Source organism: Chelonia mydas, chromosome 28, assembly GCF_015237465.2.
Source record: "Chelonia mydas isolate rCheMyd1 chromosome 28, rCheMyd1.pri.v2, whole genome shotgun sequence".
In the NCBI taxonomy this organism is placed as follows: domain Eukaryota; kingdom Metazoa; phylum Chordata; order Testudines; family Cheloniidae; genus Chelonia; species Chelonia mydas.
Window position 1 is genome coordinate 4,917,271 of NC_051268.2, and position 16,897 is coordinate 4,934,167.

At 54.4% G+C, this 16,897-nt stretch overlaps 3 protein-coding genes and 3 non-coding genes across 18 annotated transcripts in view; 1 reads left to right on the forward strand and 5 right to left on the reverse strand.

Annotated features, from left to right (window-relative positions):
- The window catches only part of LOC102943236 (zinc finger protein 883), a 2,438,435-nt gene that overhangs the window by 1,487,819 nt on the left and 933,719 nt on the right, over positions 1-16,897 (forward strand).
- LOC114020163 (zinc finger protein 501) overlaps positions 1-16,897 on the reverse strand; it is a 1,907,800-nt gene that overhangs the window by 1,453,820 nt on the left and 437,083 nt on the right. The gene's annotated exons all lie outside the window — the stretch shown is intronic.
- Positions 1-16,897, reverse strand: part of LOC119564595 (zinc finger protein 883) — a 1,467,279-nt gene that overhangs the window by 605,619 nt on the left and 844,763 nt on the right. The gene's annotated exons all lie outside the window — the stretch shown is intronic.
- On the reverse strand, positions 1,501-1,572 carry TRNAC-GCA. Its single transcript has one exon. It is a non-coding gene; the product is annotated as a tRNA-Cys (tRNA).
- TRNAT-UGU lies at positions 5,607-5,680 on the reverse strand. The gene has a single exon. It is a non-coding gene; the product is annotated as a tRNA-Thr (tRNA).
- On the reverse strand, positions 15,316-15,387 carry TRNAE-UUC. The gene has a single exon. It is a non-coding gene; the product is annotated as a tRNA-Glu (tRNA).

Below are 16,897 nucleotides of genomic sequence, written 5' to 3' on the forward strand. Positions count from 1 at the left end.
TCAGGGGACACCATCACCAGGCCTAATCATATCAGCCACACGATCAGAGGCTCGTTCACCTGCACATCTACCAATGTGATATATGCCATCATGTGCCAGCGATGCCCCTCTGCCATGTACATTGGTCAAACTGGACAGTCTCTGTGTAAAAGAATAAATGGACACAAATCAGACGTCAAGAATTAGAACATTCAAAAACCAGTGGGAGAACACTTCAATCTCTCTGGTCACTCGATTACAGACTTAAAAGTGGCAATTCTTCAACCAAAAAACTTCAAAAACAGACTCCAACGAGAGACTGTTGAATTGGAATTAAGTTGCAAACTGGATACAATTAATTAGGCTTGAATAGAGACTGGGAGTGGATGGGTCATTACACAAAGTAAAACTATTTCCCCATGTTTATTTCCCCTCCTACGGTTCTTGTCAACAGCTGGAAATGGCTCACCTTGATTATCGCTACAAAAGGTTCCCCCGCCCCCTGCTGGTAATCGCTCACCTTTCCTGATCGCTCGGGTTACAGCGTGCACGGTGTGACACCCATTGTCTCATGTTCTCTGTGTATATAAATCTCCCCACTGTATTTTCCACTGAATGCATCCGATGAACTGAGCTGTAGCTCATGAAAGCTTATGCTCAGATAAATTTATTCGTCTCTAAGGTGCCACAAGTCCTCTTGTTCTTTTCCGGATACAGAGTAACACGGCTGCTATTCTGAAACCTTAAATAACATGCTAAAGGTCACACATTCCTTAGGAGAAAATGAAGGGAGAAAAAACCAAAAACCACGAAACCCTTGCTGTTTCTACCCAAGCGATCAATGAGACCAGAAAGTGAGACTAGAGACGTAAGACTGTGCAATTAACTATCTGGTACTACACTAACTCTGCAGTTACTTAGATGCAGACACAACCAGCTCTATGGTTGGTAACCTTACAGAGACTCTGCTGCCGATCATGAACTGGGAGCACATTCCCTTTAAGCAGCTGCCATTTGAATGCATTGCAAAGTCACAAGGAACAGCGATCTGTGTTAAAGGAAGGTTGCCATTTATTAGACCCCCAATTGATATTGTGTGCACAAAGAGAGGATTGAATGTGTCACCGGTAATTTGGTAAATCTTGGTTATTTTATTTTTGTACGAGGTTCCTGTCCACCTCCAGTAGAGTTTTCAGTCCCAATGGCAACTTACTTACCGAATGTAACACAAACTAGTCCATTCCTCCCAAGGGGATGGGGTTCTCGTTCTTCTGCACATTGTAGCCCACGGAGACCAAGGACCTGCAAATGTGCCTTCATATTATACCTTTGTTTAATGGATGAAAACATGAACTAGACACTTAGAGGATTGGAACTGATTTCAGCGGAGGGACCTGTTTGCTAGGTTTTTATGCGTTTGCAGAGGAAAACCTTGAGTGTTTCCATTCACTTCAGGTATCCCTATTCAGTGGAACTCCTGTACATAATGGAAATGGATATGCAATTATTTTTGTTAAAGGAAGAGGGCACTTGGATTTGAACCAAGGACCACTTGATCTGCAGTCATACACTCTACCACTGAGCTACACCCCCATGACATTTGCACTGGTAAGTCAGTGATCTCAAGGATCTTGAAGGACAGGCCCTGCCCCAGACAGCTCCTTTTCCACTCCCAGACCACAGTGGTTTTAAAAATGGGGTTCGATTAAACTTTATATATACCTGTAGACACCACAGCTTGCACACCCACCAACAGAGCTTCTCCCACTGACATAGCTACCGCCTCTCGGGGAGGTGGATTAACTACACGGATGGGACAGCTCTCTCCCATCCCCTTACAGCATCTTCATTATTTATGACTAAATAGGAAATAACCTACCGAATGGACAGTAAATAATATATAAAATATTGCTCTGTCTGCATTCAATATGGGTAACTGGTCCTATTGGGCTGCATTAGCAGGAGCATTGCGAGCAGATTGAGGGAAGTGATTATTCCCTGCTATTTGGCACTGGTGAGGCCACATCTGGAGTATTATGTCCAGTTTTTAGCCCCCCCCCCACTACAGAAAGGATGTAGACAAATTGGAGAGAGTCCAGGGGAGGGGAACAAAAATGATTAGGGGACTGAAAAACCATGAGTTATGAGGAGAGGCTGAGGGAACTGGGATTGTTTAGTCTGCGGAAGAGAAGAATGAGGGGGGATTTGATAGCTGCTTTCAACTACCTGAGAGGTGGATCCAAAGAGGATGGAGCTCGGCTGTTCTCAGTGGTAGCAGATGACAGAAGAAGGAGTAATGGTCTCAAGTTGCAGTGGGGGAGGTGTAGGTTGGATATTAGGAAACACTATTTCCCTAGGAGGGTGGTGAAGCACTGGAATGGGCTCCCTAGGGAGGTGGTGGACTCTCCATCCTCAGAGGTTTGTAAGGCCCGGCTTGCCAAAGCCCTGGCTGGGATGATTTAGTTGGTGTTGGTCCTGCTTTGAGCAGGGCGTTGGACTCAGTGACATTCTGAGGTCTCTTCCAACCCTGATCGAGGGTTAGAATAACATTTCCAAACAAACGGTCGCTTGAGCTGAGTGCAAATCGCTATTATAATCCCCCCCGTCCAGTAGCCCTAGGGCAGGTTCCAAGCGTTGGATTCGAGCCGCTGAGTCAGCTTCCTGCAATGAGTTTCAGCCTTCCCAGAGGTAATTTGTGAGGGCTCGCCGTTTTCAGATGTTCTTTTTTAATTCCCATCCACCCAATTCAAATGAGTTTGAAATTACTCATGGCAACATTCTTTCACCTACTTTCGTAAACTGAGAACAGTTAGGAAATGTTGTACTGAGAGACCAGTCAGTGGGGAACAGAGCGATAGTCATTTGTAAACCAGTTGCATTAAGAACCACAGGTCTCTGGATGGGGGTAGGCCGCCGTGGGGATGGGGGTGTCACAGACAATTTGGAAGGGAGGTGGCGGAGTAGGGGGTGGAAGAGGTTGAATTAGGGTACATTTTCCCTTTGTCCCAAAAGGGGCAGCACGACATGTCCAATTAAAAGGGGGTGTCACGCCTGAAGAATTTACAATATCCACCAAAATAACAGGAATAACGAGACAGACAACACAAACACAGAACACAATGTTTTGTTGCGACAGGGGACCCACGGCGTTCTGGGGTGTTCTTCCACTCATGCCAGCTTGCCCATAAAGTGTCTGAAAAACAAAATAAACATTCCCCAGCCCCTGGGTGGGGACAGATAATTGCTTATAAATACCCCTTTCTTTGTACAAATTTTTCGCTGACTGCAGGAAAACAGAAGAATAACCTTTATGGTTTTTTGTTTGTTTTATACAAAGGATACTTGCTGCATATCTAGGCAGAGGAGGCCTGTCTATGTGAACACGGCCTGTTCCTGAAGTCTTTGCCCCAGCTCATCTCTGGATGTGAGGGGGGAGGTCATTCAGATCCTCCTTACACTTAGTATTTAAAAACTCTTTCTTTTCCCTACTTCTGCTGGCCTTAGATTTCTCCTCCTGTCTGTTCTTTCACAGCTCAGATGAGGTGACTGGGTGGCTAAGGTGATGGACTGCTAATCGATTGTACTTTGCATGCATGGGTTTGAATCCCATCCTCATTGTGGGTATTTAGTCTTCGCCCCTCCTTAATGAACAAGCATCTCCCCTTTGGTACAATGACAGAGCAAGCCACAATGCTTCCTGTAAACAAAAACCTTCTCAGGAACTCAGACCTCCTTGCTTTCAATAAAATGTGTCTAAATCCCAGATTTCTCAAAGAGTTCTATATTTCTTCGTTTTTATCTCAAAAGGTAACATCCCAATAATCTCCCCCAAACACCCTGGGACCTGCCCAAATAATTTAAATGCCCCCCACCTCAGCAAGGCCACGACAGTGACCCACAGCTCGCGTGTCTAGGCCAAGCTGTTCTGAAGGAGGCAACTCAAAACATTTTCTCTCTGCTTCCCTTGGCAAGGTCTGACTGGGAAAACAAAATCCCCCAAATTGAAAATTTTCTGCTGAGAAACCAATACTAGTCTGTTTGGGGACTTTGATTTGAATGGATTATTATTATTCTCTTCTGATCTCTGAATTATTTCAGTTCAGTCTTTGTCCTCCAGATGTGTTGCCAGGTGTTGAGTTGTGGGGGAGCGAGGCCAAGTCATGATGTGTCTTCCCCTCTTTCATAGTTTCTTCCAACTTTCTAGAAAGCTCCTTTGCTAGGATGTGAGTCAAGCAGTGTCCATTGTCTCCGGGCTGTCTCGGAGAAGTCTGCATTGTACACGGTTCCTGGGAGAGTCCTTGGGAGTGAGGATACCTTTACTGGGCCGGCAGAGAGTCTGGCTCCTCCATGTCGCACCGGAAAGGCTGGTGGTGGGCATTTCCCAGCCTCATCACATATTTCAGTAACGCACCCAGAGCAAAACTTCATCACTTCCCAGACAAGGCTAGCACACACCTTCCACCCAGGTATTAGCCTTCAACGGATCACGACTTTTACCATGATACCTCACAAGACACATGTTGTACAAACCATGTCATCATTATCATAGAATCATAGAATATCAGGGTTGGAAGGGACCTCAGGAGGTCATCTAGTCCAACCCCCTGCTCAAAGCAGGACCAATCCCATTATGTGAGAGTGGTGACTATGGGGCTTCCAGGGTGCTGCTTTGAGCACAGGGTGCCACCCCTGGGCTGACACTGCAATGGAGACGAACCCTTAGAGTCCATCTCTCCCGGGATAAAGATGGCAGCAGGGCTGGCCTGGGTCATCTGACTTGGGCTCATGGAGCTCAAGCTGTGGGGCTAAAAACTGGGGAGCAGATATCTGTGTTCACGCTGAAGCCTGGGTTTGGAAACCCTCACCCCTCGTGGGGCCTCAGAGGTTGGGCTCAAGCTCCTAGGTCTGCGCTGTCATTTTATAGCCCTGCAGCCCAAGCCCCATAAGCCTGAGTCAGCTCACCCGGGCTTTGAGACAGGTGCCCTGGGTGTTTTAATCGCAGTGTAGACATAACATTAGGATACGACTCCAGTGCAGTGAAACGCCCACGGCTGGCCCGTGTCACATTAATCCAGGACAGCGGCTTGGGCTGTAAAGTTGCAGGGTACGTGTCTTGCCTAGGCTCAGGGCCCTGCTCTAGGGGCCCAGAAGGTTGGGAGGGAGTTTCGCAAGAGGAAATGGTAAAACCGCAGTGAAGTATGACCCCGGGCTCAGTGGCATTTCTCCAGTGGTCTGTCTGCTTTGGGGCAGGGACAAAAACACGTCCTGCCGCATTCGTTATTTCAAAGGGTGGTGTAGGATTTTCGTTCTCAGACACGGTGCACAAAGCAGGGCCCCACCCTCGGCGTAAACTAAATGAGCCGCCCGCAGATTCTGCCAGCCCCAATGAGCCATTTGGGGGGAGAGCTCAGACCCGCCCCTGGCCCAGAGCGAGGGGGTCGTCTGTGACAGGGCTGGGCCACTGACCTACGAGCTCCTAACTCCCAAACTTTCAGTAACTCTATTATCAGTGACTGCGAGTATAATTAAAATCATAAGAAAAAACACACTGGGCTACACCAAAGGTCCATCTATCTCTTGTCTTCTGACTGTAGCCAATACCAGGTGCCCTAAAAAGCCCCTCAACAAGGCACCACTGGGAGTCAAACCCAGGATCTCCTGTTTACAAGACAGGTGCTTTAGCCAGCTAAGCCATGGTGCCTGCTGCTGCCTAAAGCCCGGTGTCTGCCCCCACCTGACTCCCTGCCCACCCCCCTCACGGCCGGACAAGCGTCGCTTGTGTTTCCGTTCTGTAAAGCAGAGGAGCAGGAGAAGTTTTGCTCCCCGGGTGTGTGTGTGATTCTTTGGACGGGTCTACGCTACAACATTAGGTCGGTGTCATTACAATACTTCGGGGTGTACAAAATTTACCCCCCCCGCCAAGCAAGGCAGTTATAGCAACCTAACCCTGGTGTAGCTAGCCCTGGGTCTGCAGGAGGCATAGCCTGGGGAGATGCTTGCTTAGTGAAGACCCAGAGAATAGGTGCCCACCTCTCTGCCCCTCCCCTGAGACCCACCCTGCCCACCGCCCACACCTCTCTGCCCCTCCCCTGAGACCCGCCCTGCCCACCGCCCACACCTCTCTGCCCCTCCTCTGAGACCCACCCTACCCACCTCCCACACCTCTCTGCCCCTCCTCTGAGACCCACCCTGCCCACCTCCCACACCTTTCTGCCCTTCCCCTGAGACCCTCCCTGCCCACCGCCCACGCCTCTCTGCCCCTCCCCTGAGACCCGACCTGCCCACCACCCACACCTCTCTGCCCCTCCCCGGAGACCCGCCCTGCCCACCGCCCCCCCCTCTCTGCCCCTCCCCGGAGACCCGCCCTGCCCACCGCCCACACCTCTCTGCCCCTCCCCTGAGGAACCCGCCACTGCCCACCGCCCACACCTCCTTGCCCCTCCCCTGAGACCCGCCCTGCCCACCGCCCACACCTCTCTGCCCCTCCCCGGAGACCCGCCCTGCCCACCTCCCACACCTCTCTGCCCCCCTCCCTGACACCCGCCCTGCCCACCGCCCACACCTCCCTGCCTCTCCCTCTGAGACCCGCCCTGCCCACCGCCCACACCTCTCTGCCCCTCCCCTGAGGACCCGCCCTGCCCACCGCCCACACCTCTCTCCCTCTCCCCTGAGACCCGACCTGCCCACCTCCCACACCTCTCTGCCCCCTCCCCTGGAGACCCGCCCTGCCCACCGCCCACACCTCTCTGCCCCTCCCTGAGACCGCCCTGCCCACCTCCCACACCTCTCTGCCCTTCCCCTGAGACCCACCTGCCCACCTCCCACACCTCTCTGCCCCTCCCCTGAGACCCGCCCTGCCCACCGCCCCACACCTCTCTGCCCCTCCCCTGAGACCCGACCTGCCCACCTCCCACACCTCTCTGCCCCTCCCCTGAGACCCGCCCTGCCCACCGCCCACACCTCTCTGCCCCTCCCCTGAGACCCGCCCTGCCCGCCGCCCACACCTCTCTGCCCCTCCCTGAGACCCGCCCTGCCCACCGCCCACACCTCTCTGCCCCTCCCCTGAGACCCCCCTGCCCACCGCCCACACCTCTCTGCCCCTCCCCTGAGACCCGCCCTGCCCACCGCCCACACCTCTCTGCCCCTCCCTGAGACCCGCCCTGCCCACCACCCACACCTCTCTGCCCCTACCCTGAGACCCCCCCCTGCCCACCGCCCACACCTCTCTGCCCCTCCCCTGAGACCCGCCCTGCCCACCACCCACACCCTCTGCCCCTCACCTGAGACCCGCCCTGTCCCACCTCGTTCTTCGTGCTGCTGTTGTTATTCCATGAAACATCAAGGTTGGAATAAGAAGCTGAGTTTACTCCAGGGTGAGGGGGAAAAAGGAGCCATGAACCCCCTGGCAAAGCTCAGTGCCCCAGAGAAAACCTGCCCCCTGCTAGTGAATCACCGATGTGCCGGTGATATGACGGGAAAGGGACGGTCTGAATTGTCAGGGAAGGAAATCAACAGCAATTTGCAGCTACATAAGAACGGCCAGACGGGGTGAGACCAAAGGTCCATCCAGCCCAGTATCCTGTCTGCCGACAGTGACCCATGCCAGGTGCCCCAGAGGGAGTGAACCGAACAGGTAACGGTCAGTGATCTCTCTCCTGCCATCCATCTCCACCCTCTGACAAACAGAGGCTAGGGACACCATTCCTTACCCATCCTGGCTAATAGCCATTCATGGACTTAGCCTTCATGAATTTATCCAGTTCTCTTTTCAACCCTGTTATAGTCCTAGCCTTCACCACCTCCTCAGGCAAGGAGTTCCACAGGTTGACGGTGCGCTGAGTGAAGAAGAACTTCCTTTGATTTGTTTTCCCATGAATTTCATTTGGTGGCCCCTAGTTCTTATATTATGGGAACAAGTAAATAACTTTTCCCTATTCACTTTCTCCACACCACTCATGATTTTACAGACCTCTATCATATCCTCTCTTCGTCTCCTCTTTTCCAAGCTGAAAAGTCCTAGCCTCTTTAAGCTCTCCTCCTATGGGACCCGTTCCAAACCCCTAATCGTTTTAGTTGCCCTTCTCTGCACCTTTTCTAACGCCCGTAGATCTTTTTTGAGGTGAGGAGACCACATCTGTACGCAGGATTCAAGATGTGGGCCTACCATGGATTTGTATAAGGGTGTAGGGAGCCAGGGTGGGTTCCCTCCGAACCAGAGGGTAAAAAGCCACCCTCTCAGCCTGAGTGGCCTGGGCCAGACCAAGCGTACGCCAATCCCCGGAAGGGGCAGGGTGGGACGGAAGTACAAAGGGCAGGGCCCTTGGCCCAGGGAGGGCAGCACCAGGGAGGGAGGCAGACCCAGGCTGCTGGCTGCTCCCTCCAGACCCTGCTGCCGACCCAGGGGGAAGGCCCTGGGCCATGGAGGAACCTGACCGGGAGGAAGGACTGGGGCGACCAGGGCTGCCAGCCGCTGAGTCCCCCGGAGGGGCCCGGCTGTAGCCCGGGCCAGCGTGAGCCCCAACAGAGCGGGAGCTGGAGCTGCCAGCCGCTGGACACCCGGACGAGCTGGAGGGAACCGGAGAGGAAGTAGCCCAGGGGCAGAACCTGCACTGTGGGGGGGGGCGTATTTGGTCAGCGGGGCGCGGATGGTTCTCCACTGACCCAGCGGCGGGACCTTCGCCTCCCGCCACTGTCAGGGCCCTGGGCTGGAAGGCAGTGGAGTCGGGTGGGCCCTGCGTTCCCCTGCCCCGGCCAGCTTGCCTCGGGTAGCAGAACCGAGCACCGCAGACCCGCGCCGGTGCCCCCTGCCTGAGGGGCACGCTGCAGACCCGTGCCGGTGTGCCCCGGGGCTTGAGGGGCGTGCTATGGACTCCGGCTGGCGTGCCCCAGGGCTTGAGGGGCGCGCTACGGACTCCGGCCGGCGTGCCCCGGGGCTTGAGGGGCGTGCTATGGACTCCGGCCGGCGTGCCCCGGGCTTGAGGGGCGCTACGGACTCCGGCCGGCGTGCCCCGGGCTTGAGGGGTGCGCTATGGACTCCGGCCGTGCCCCGGGGCTTGAGGGGCGCGCTACGGACTCCGGCCGGCGTGCCCCGGGGCTTGAGGGGCGTGCTATGGACTCCGGCCGGCGTGCCCCGGGGCTTGAGGGGCGTGCTACGGACTCCGGCCGGCGTGCCCCAGGGCTTGAGGGGCGAGCTACGGACTCCGGCCGGCGTGCCCCGGGGCTTGAGGGGTGCGCTACGGACTCCGGCCGGCGTGCCCCGGGGCTTGAGGGGCGCGCTATGGACTCCGGCCGGCGTGCCCCAGGGCTTGAGGGGCGTGCTACGGACTCCGGCCGGCGTGCCCCGGGGCTTGAGGGGCGTGCTACGGACTCCGGCCGGCACACCTTTTCCGCTAATTCCCCAGCGCCCGAAAGGTGTGACTGAGGCCTGCCCGTGGGACCATAGCTCTCCATCACCCCCTAGGGGCTCGGGGTACCGATTGAAACCGGTCACAAAGGGCAATAAGATTTTCTCCGTCTTATTCTCTATCCCTTTTTTAATGATTCCTAACATCCCGTTTGCTTTTTTGACAGCCGCTGCGCACTGCGTGGACGTCTTCAGAGAACTAGCCACGGTGACTCCAAGATCTTTCTCCTGATTAGCTGGAGCTAAATTAACCCCCAATCATATTGGGGTTATTTTTTCCAATGTGCATTACTTTACATTTATCCGCATTAAATTTCATTTGCCATTTTGTTGCCCAGTCACTTAGTTTTGTGAGATCTTTTTGAAGTTCTTCAGAATCTGTTTTGCTCTTAACTATCTTGAGCAGTTTAGTATCATCTGCAAACTTTGCCACCTCACCATTTATCCCTGTCTGCAGATCATTTATGAATAAGTTGAATAGGTTTGGTCCTAGGACTGACCCTTGGGGAACACCACAAGTTACCCCCTCCATTCGGAAAATTTACCATTTATTCCCATCCTTTGTTCCCTGTCTTTTAACCAGTTCTCAGTCCATGAAAGGATCTTCCCTCTCATCCCATGACAACTTAATTTAGGCAAGAGCCTTTGGTGAGGGACCTTCTCAAAGGCTTTTTGGGAATCTAAGTACACTATGTCCACTGGATCCCCCTTGTCCAAATGTTTGTTGCCCATTCAAAGATCTCTAAGAGATTAGTAAGACATGATTTCCCTTTACAGAAACCATGTTGACTTTTGCCCAACAATTTGCCCAGTACTGATGTTAGACTTACTGGTCTGTAATTACCAGGATCCCCTCTAGAGCCCTTTTAAATATTGGTGTAACATTAGCTGTCTTCCAGTCACTGGGTACAGAAGCTGATTTAAAGGACAGGTTACAAACCCTAGTTAATCGTTCCACAATTTCACATTTGAGTTCTTTCAGAACTCTTGGGTGATGCCATCTGGTCCCGGTGACTTGTTACTGTTCAGTTTCTCAATTAATTCCAAAACCTCCGCTAAAGGACACTTCAATCTGTGACAATTCCTCAGATTTGTCACCTACAAAGGACGGCTCAGGTTTGGGAATCTCCCTGACAGCCTCAGACAGTGAAGACTGAAGCAAAGAATTCATTTAGTTTCTCCGCAATGACTTTATCGTCTTTAAGTGCTCCTTTTGTATCTCAGATCGTCCATGGGGCCCCACTGGTTTGTGTAGCAGGCTTCCTGCTTCTGATGTACATAAAAAACATTTTGTTATTACCTTCTGAGGTTTTGGCTAGCTGTTCTTCAAACTCCTTTTTGGCTTAATCTTATTACATTTTTACACTTCATTTGGCAGTGTTTATGCTCCTTTCTATTTACCTCACTAGGATTTGACTTCCATTTTTAAAAGATGCCTTTTTATCTCTCACTGCTTCTTTTACATGGTTGTTAAGCCACGGTGGCTCTTTTTAAATTCTTTTACTGTGTTTTTTAATTTGGGGTATACATTTAAGTTGAGCATCTATTATGGTGTCTTTGAAAAGTGTCCATGCAGCTTGCAGGGATTTCACTCAAATACTCACCAGCAACCACACACCACACAACAGAACCACTAACCCAGGAACCTATCCTTGCAACAAAGCCCGTTGCCAACTGTGTCCCACATATCTATTCAGGGGACACCGTCACTAGGGCCTAATCACATCAGCCACACGATCAGAGGCTTGTTCACCTGCACACATCTACCAATGTGATATATGCCATCATGTGCCAGCAATGCCCCTCTGCCATGTACATTGGTCAAACTGGACAGTCTCTACGTAAAAGAATAAATGGACACAAATCAGACGTCAAGAATTAGAACATTCAAAAACCAGTCGGAGAACACTTCAATCTCTCTGGTCACGTCGATTACAGACCTAAAAGTGGCAATTCTTCAACAAAAAAACTTCAAAAACAGACTCCAAGGAGAGACTGCTGGAATTGGAATTAATTTGCAAACTGGATACAATTAACTTTAGGCTTGAATAGAGACTGGGAGTGGATGGGTCATTACACAAAGTAAAACTATTTCCCTTGTTTATTTCCCCTCCTACAGGTTCTTGTCAACTGATGGAAATGGCTCACCTTGATTATCACTACAAAAGGTCCTCCACCGCTCTCCCTGCTGGTAATCGCTCACCTTTCCTGATCACTCTGGTTACAGTGTGTACGGTGACACCCACTTGTTTCATGTTCTCTGTGTATATAAATCTCCCCACTGTATTTTCCACTGATGCATCCGATGAAGTGAGCTGAAAGCTCACGAAGCTTATGCTCTAATAAATCTCCTCTAATAAATCTGTTAGTCTCTAAGGTGGCACAAGTCCTCCTTTTCTTTTTACGGATACAGACTAACACGGCTGCTACTCTGAAACTCTAGTCACTGTACCTTTTAATTTCTGTTTAACTAACCTCCTCATTTTTGCATGGTTCCCCTTTCTGAAATTAAATGCCACAGCGTTGGGCACCATTCTCAGACATCGCTGACATCCTTAACCACAAACACACTCTCCTCATGCCCCAGCCAGAAGGGAAATGGGCAGGAATTCTCGCTGTTCAGCCACGGGCCCACTCACACAATGGCCCAGCCGTCAGCGTGCTGGGGAAGCTGGTCTGAGGAAACAATTGGAAATGATCACGCAGTGAGAACAGAACTAGCGTGCAGTGAGAGGGCTGCCGAAAGCCGATAGTTGTGGCTGAGTGGTTAAGGCGGATGGACTAGAAATCCATTGGGGGCTCCTTGCACGGGTTCAAATCCTGCCAACTACGGAGGACCTGGTGGCTGTTTAGTTTCAGTGCCTGAGTATCCTTGGTGTCAATGGGAGCTGGGTCTTTCCTCGCCTGAGGCTATGGCTACGCTGCCCTACAGAGTTATGCCGCTTTAGTTGAAGCGTTTTAATTAAACACTATGCTCCTTGCGTCACCAGAGCGCATCCACGCCAGCAGCTCCTTGCATCGGCGCACAGAGCAGTGCACTGTGGGTGGCTTCCCCCTGTGCCACCGGCCACAGGTCTTTTGGGAAGGGTTTGCAGGGTCCCATGGGCCTGCGCAGCATCACAAGGCGGGTTCTCTGTCCCTTGGTTCCATGGGCATCCGACTCCATCGCCAGCTGCTTTTCACCGGCAATGCGTGCGGTGAGACCGTGTGTGTGTGGGAGGACCGTGTGTGTGCGGGGAGAGACCATGTGTGTGCTGGGGAAGAGTGAGTGTGTCGGCAGGCTTGTAAGTTCAGAGAGCTGCTGGAAGCAACCAGTCCGAGGCAGGGGGAGGGGGACACCCCTTTACTGAGGCAGGGGGAGGGGGACAGCCCCGACATCAGCCCCCACTTCCCTCACTGGCTCAGCACAGCAGTCTCTCTCTCTCACACACACACACACACGCACACGCTGCTGCCTGTCTAGCTCTGTGTCAGGGGTGCCAGAACAGGGGGGTGTAGAGGGCCATGGCCCTACCCCTTTTTACCAGCTGTAAGGACCGACAAGGGAGGGGGGGACAAGGCAGAGTCTTGGGGGGAAGAGGCGTTCTGCTGGGTGTGGCCTTGGGGAAGGGCTGGGGCGGGGGCCTCAGGGAGAAGGGGCTGCAGTGAGTGAAGGGCCTTGGGGAAGGAGCATCAGGGGGGTTCCACAGTTTGGACACCGGTGGGCCCCCCCCCACACACACACACTTTAAGGAAGCTTCTGCCACCCCTGCTCTGTGTTCGCAGCGCAGGGGAGCAGCATCCACGGCAGCGATTTGCTCCTGGCGGCCGGGAGCAGAGCCGCCGGCTCAGCTGTCAGAACGTCCCGGAGCCCCCGTAGCAGGAAGGCAGGGCAGGCGAGTTCACGGCGGGCATTGTGGGATACTGGCGAGGCCCATTACACTGACGCTTTCTTGCTTTAAGTTTGCTGCAAAAAGCTCTAGGCCTCTCCTCGAGGCCGTTTTATTTTGTTGCCAAACCAGGGCAGTTTTGTCACCCGACAGGGCGGTGCAGTGTTTACACCAGCCAAAAGCTGGCGACTGCGGGAGCCTCGTGTGTTTTTCCCACGCCCGAACAATATAATGATGCTGAAATAACTTGGTAGGTCAGACCTGGCCAAAGATTCTCACCCGTGCTCTGCTTTGCAGAATCCAAGCACAGGAAAAGCTTGTCAGGCCCCGGTGGGGTCTGGCAGGGAGTCAGGTGTGGGCACACACCATGGCTTAGCTGGATACAGCACCGGTTTCATAAACAGGAGACCCTGGCTTCAACTCCCAGCGGTGCCTTGTTGAGAGGCTTTTGGGACACCTGGTATTGGCTACAGTCAGAGGACAAGATACAGAGCTAGATGGGCCTTTGGTCTAGCCCTCTATGCCTGTTTTTATGGTTTAAATTACACTCACGGGCACTGATAATAGAGGCACTGAACGTTTGGGAGGTACGAGCTGATAGGTCAGTGTTCCAGGCCCCTCGCGGATGATCCCCTTCCTCTGGGACAGAGGCGGGTCTGAGCTCTCCCACCAAAATGGCGCATTGTGGCTGGCAGACTCTGTGGGCGGCTCATTTAATTTATGCCAAGGGTGGAGTCCTGCTTCGTGCGCCGTGTCTGAGAATAAAAAATCCTAAACCTCCCTTTGCACTAACGAAGGCAGCGGGACGTGGTTTGGTCCCTGCCCCAAAGCAGGCCGACCAATGGAGAACTGCCACCGAGTCCAAGGTAATGCTCCACGGCCGTTTTACCTTTTTCGCTTGCGAAACTCCCTTCCAGCCTTGCGGGGTCCCAGAGCCCGGTACTGAGCCTGAGCCGAGATGGCGACACTGCAAAATTTCCCAGCTGCTTCGAGCATCTTCCTTATCACGCTACGGGAGTGCAGATGCATGCGTGCGGTGATGTCACTGCAGCATTTTGAATGTCGGCTTGCCTCAGAGTAAGACCAGAAGTCCAGACTGGCTCCATTTGGCACCTTGGGTGGTAAGACACCCCAGTGACTGCTGTGCAGTTCTGTAAGTGTGGCCGTGGCTGAACAGCGAGAATTCCTGCCCATTCCCTCCTGGCTGGAGCATGGTTAGAGTGTGTTTGTGGTTAATTGTTCATTGTTCATTCCCTGCCATGACAATTCAGACAGTCCCTTTCCCCAACATGTCGGCAGCACATCCTGTGATTCCAGTGGCAGGTTTGCTCTGGGGCACTGAGATTTTGGGGGGAGTTGGTGGCTCCTTTCCTTCCTCACCCTGGAGCAAACTCAGCTTTTTATTCCATCCTTGATGATTCATGGAAGAACAACAGCAGCATAAAGAAAGAGGAGAGGGAATATCTCACTGCCTGGGGGGGAGGCGGCCACGTCCCCTCTGTCTGACCATTGCCATTGCAGGAGAGAAGGTTTCACTGGAATCGAACGCCCTGGCTCAGACAAGAGACACAGGACGATTTTGCTGTTCAGGGATCCGTGCAAAGGAAATTGTTTTCTCCGTGTGCAAATGAGGAGGGAAATGAAACACCCACATGGCAGTGCTTAAGGCATAAGGGAACCCTATAGGATTAGGATAGGATAAGTTCTCAAGCAGCATGTGTCTTACTTTGCCCATCTGTCAATTTGATGATTATCGATGGCAATATTTTGCCATTGGGTTGTGTGTTTACACAGATATTGACATTTACCAACAAATACGTCGTTCTTCCGAGCTTGTCCTTGGTGAGTTTAGAGGGAGACGTTCACTCTCCCCAGCCCCCAGTGCTAGGCCTGTGCTCCCCACTTCCCACGCTGCTGGGATCCTTCCCTGATCTCCCCCAAGACCTCTGCCCCCCACCCCCACTTCTGGGATCCCCTCCAACAGCTGTCCAACTCCTTACTGACAGGATCCTTCCAAGTTCCTTTCAATTCCTGCCTCCCCTCTGGGCAAAAAGCTCTGCCTTATTCCCACACCGGGAATTGAACCCGGGCCGCCTGGGTGAAAACCAGGAATCCTGACCACTAGACCACATGGGACTGGCACTGCTGGGCTTCTCTAAGCCAACCCCCTCGTGAGAGCAGCAGGGCCGCCCAGCGGGGCCTGCGCCCAAGGCTGCACGAACCCTCCGGGTGCTGAGGTTTCCCCCTCTCTCCATTCCCGGTGCCTGTGATCAGGAACCACAGATCGGGGCTCTCAGGTGCTGCACAGACCGGGACTGAGGTTAGGACCCCCCTCTTGTGCAAGGTGCTGTACAAACCCTGGCCAACACTGGGACACCCGTGGGGTTCCCCTCAATTTCCCTCAGCCTCTGCTGCCCAACTCCTTCTAACCCCTGTGGATCAACCCCCCGCAATAAACCCACTTTCCAAACAGTCCTTCTTCCCCCGCCCCCTCTCTTGGCTTGCACACCCCGGGCCCATCTGCTCCCGCCCCCCCCCAGGTGAAGAAGCCATGGAGGCAACTTCAGCCACTGGAGACAGCCCCAGCCAGCGCTGCAGCCCGCCCCGGGGTGCTCCTTGCAAGACGCAGGAAAGGGGGAGCGGTGGGAAAAAAGCCCAGAGGCTGGGGGCGGGGCAAGCTCCTGGGGGCGGGCCTGTCCAGCCTGGGGCGGGGCCGGCTCCTGGGGGCGGGCCTGTCACAGCCCGGGGGCGGGGCAGCTCCTGGGGGCGGGGCTCGGGCCCGGCCCGGGGGCGGGGCAGCTCCTGGGGGCGGGGCTCGGGCCCGGCCCGGGGGCGGGGGCAGCTCCTGGGGGCGGGGCTTGGGCACGGCCGGGGGCGGGGCACTCCTGGGGGCGGGGCCTGTCACAGCCCGGGGGCGGGGCAGCTCCTGGGGCGGGGCCTGTCACAGCCCGGGGGCGGGGCAGCTCCTGGGGGCGGGGCTCGGGCCCGGGACCAGAACGCTGCTGACTGCCTCCGTGGGACCCGGGAGCCCGGGCTGATCAGCTGCGGCTCCCCCCGGGGTCCCTGCTGGGGGGGGCCCGTCATTAAGCTCCTTCCTGCCGCGCCGGGCGAGCTGGGGAACCAGCCTCCGAGAGCCCCGGACTCTCACCATCCGCTCCGGAGCCGGGGACTCCAGGTGAGCGGAGCCCCCGGGGGGGAGCGCTGGGGGCCGGGCAGGAACGTGACTCCTGCCCCGGGGGAGCCCCAGACGCTGCAAGCCCCCGGGGATCGGCTCCCTGGTTTGCCCACGGGCCGGCCGGCCGCGCCGGAGCCGCCTGAGCCCGAGCGGAGCCTGCCGGTCTCAGCTGCAGCCAGGATCTGCCCCTGGCCCCGCTGAGATGCAGGTGGGGGCAGAGAATGGGGCCCGGGGGCTCCCCTTGGTGTGGCTGGAGGTGGTGGGGAGGGGAAGGAGGGTGGGACAGGTGGGGGATTGAACCGTCTCTGTGCAGCCAGGGGGGAGAAGTGTGTGTGTGGGGGAGAGAGAGGGGTGAGCTCCTTGCATCCTTTCCCTGTTTGTGCCATATACTTGAAACAATTCTCTCTAGTTTTCCCCCTTTTCTCTCCCCGTACCGCATATGGCTAGGAAATCCAAGGCGATTCCCTCGCT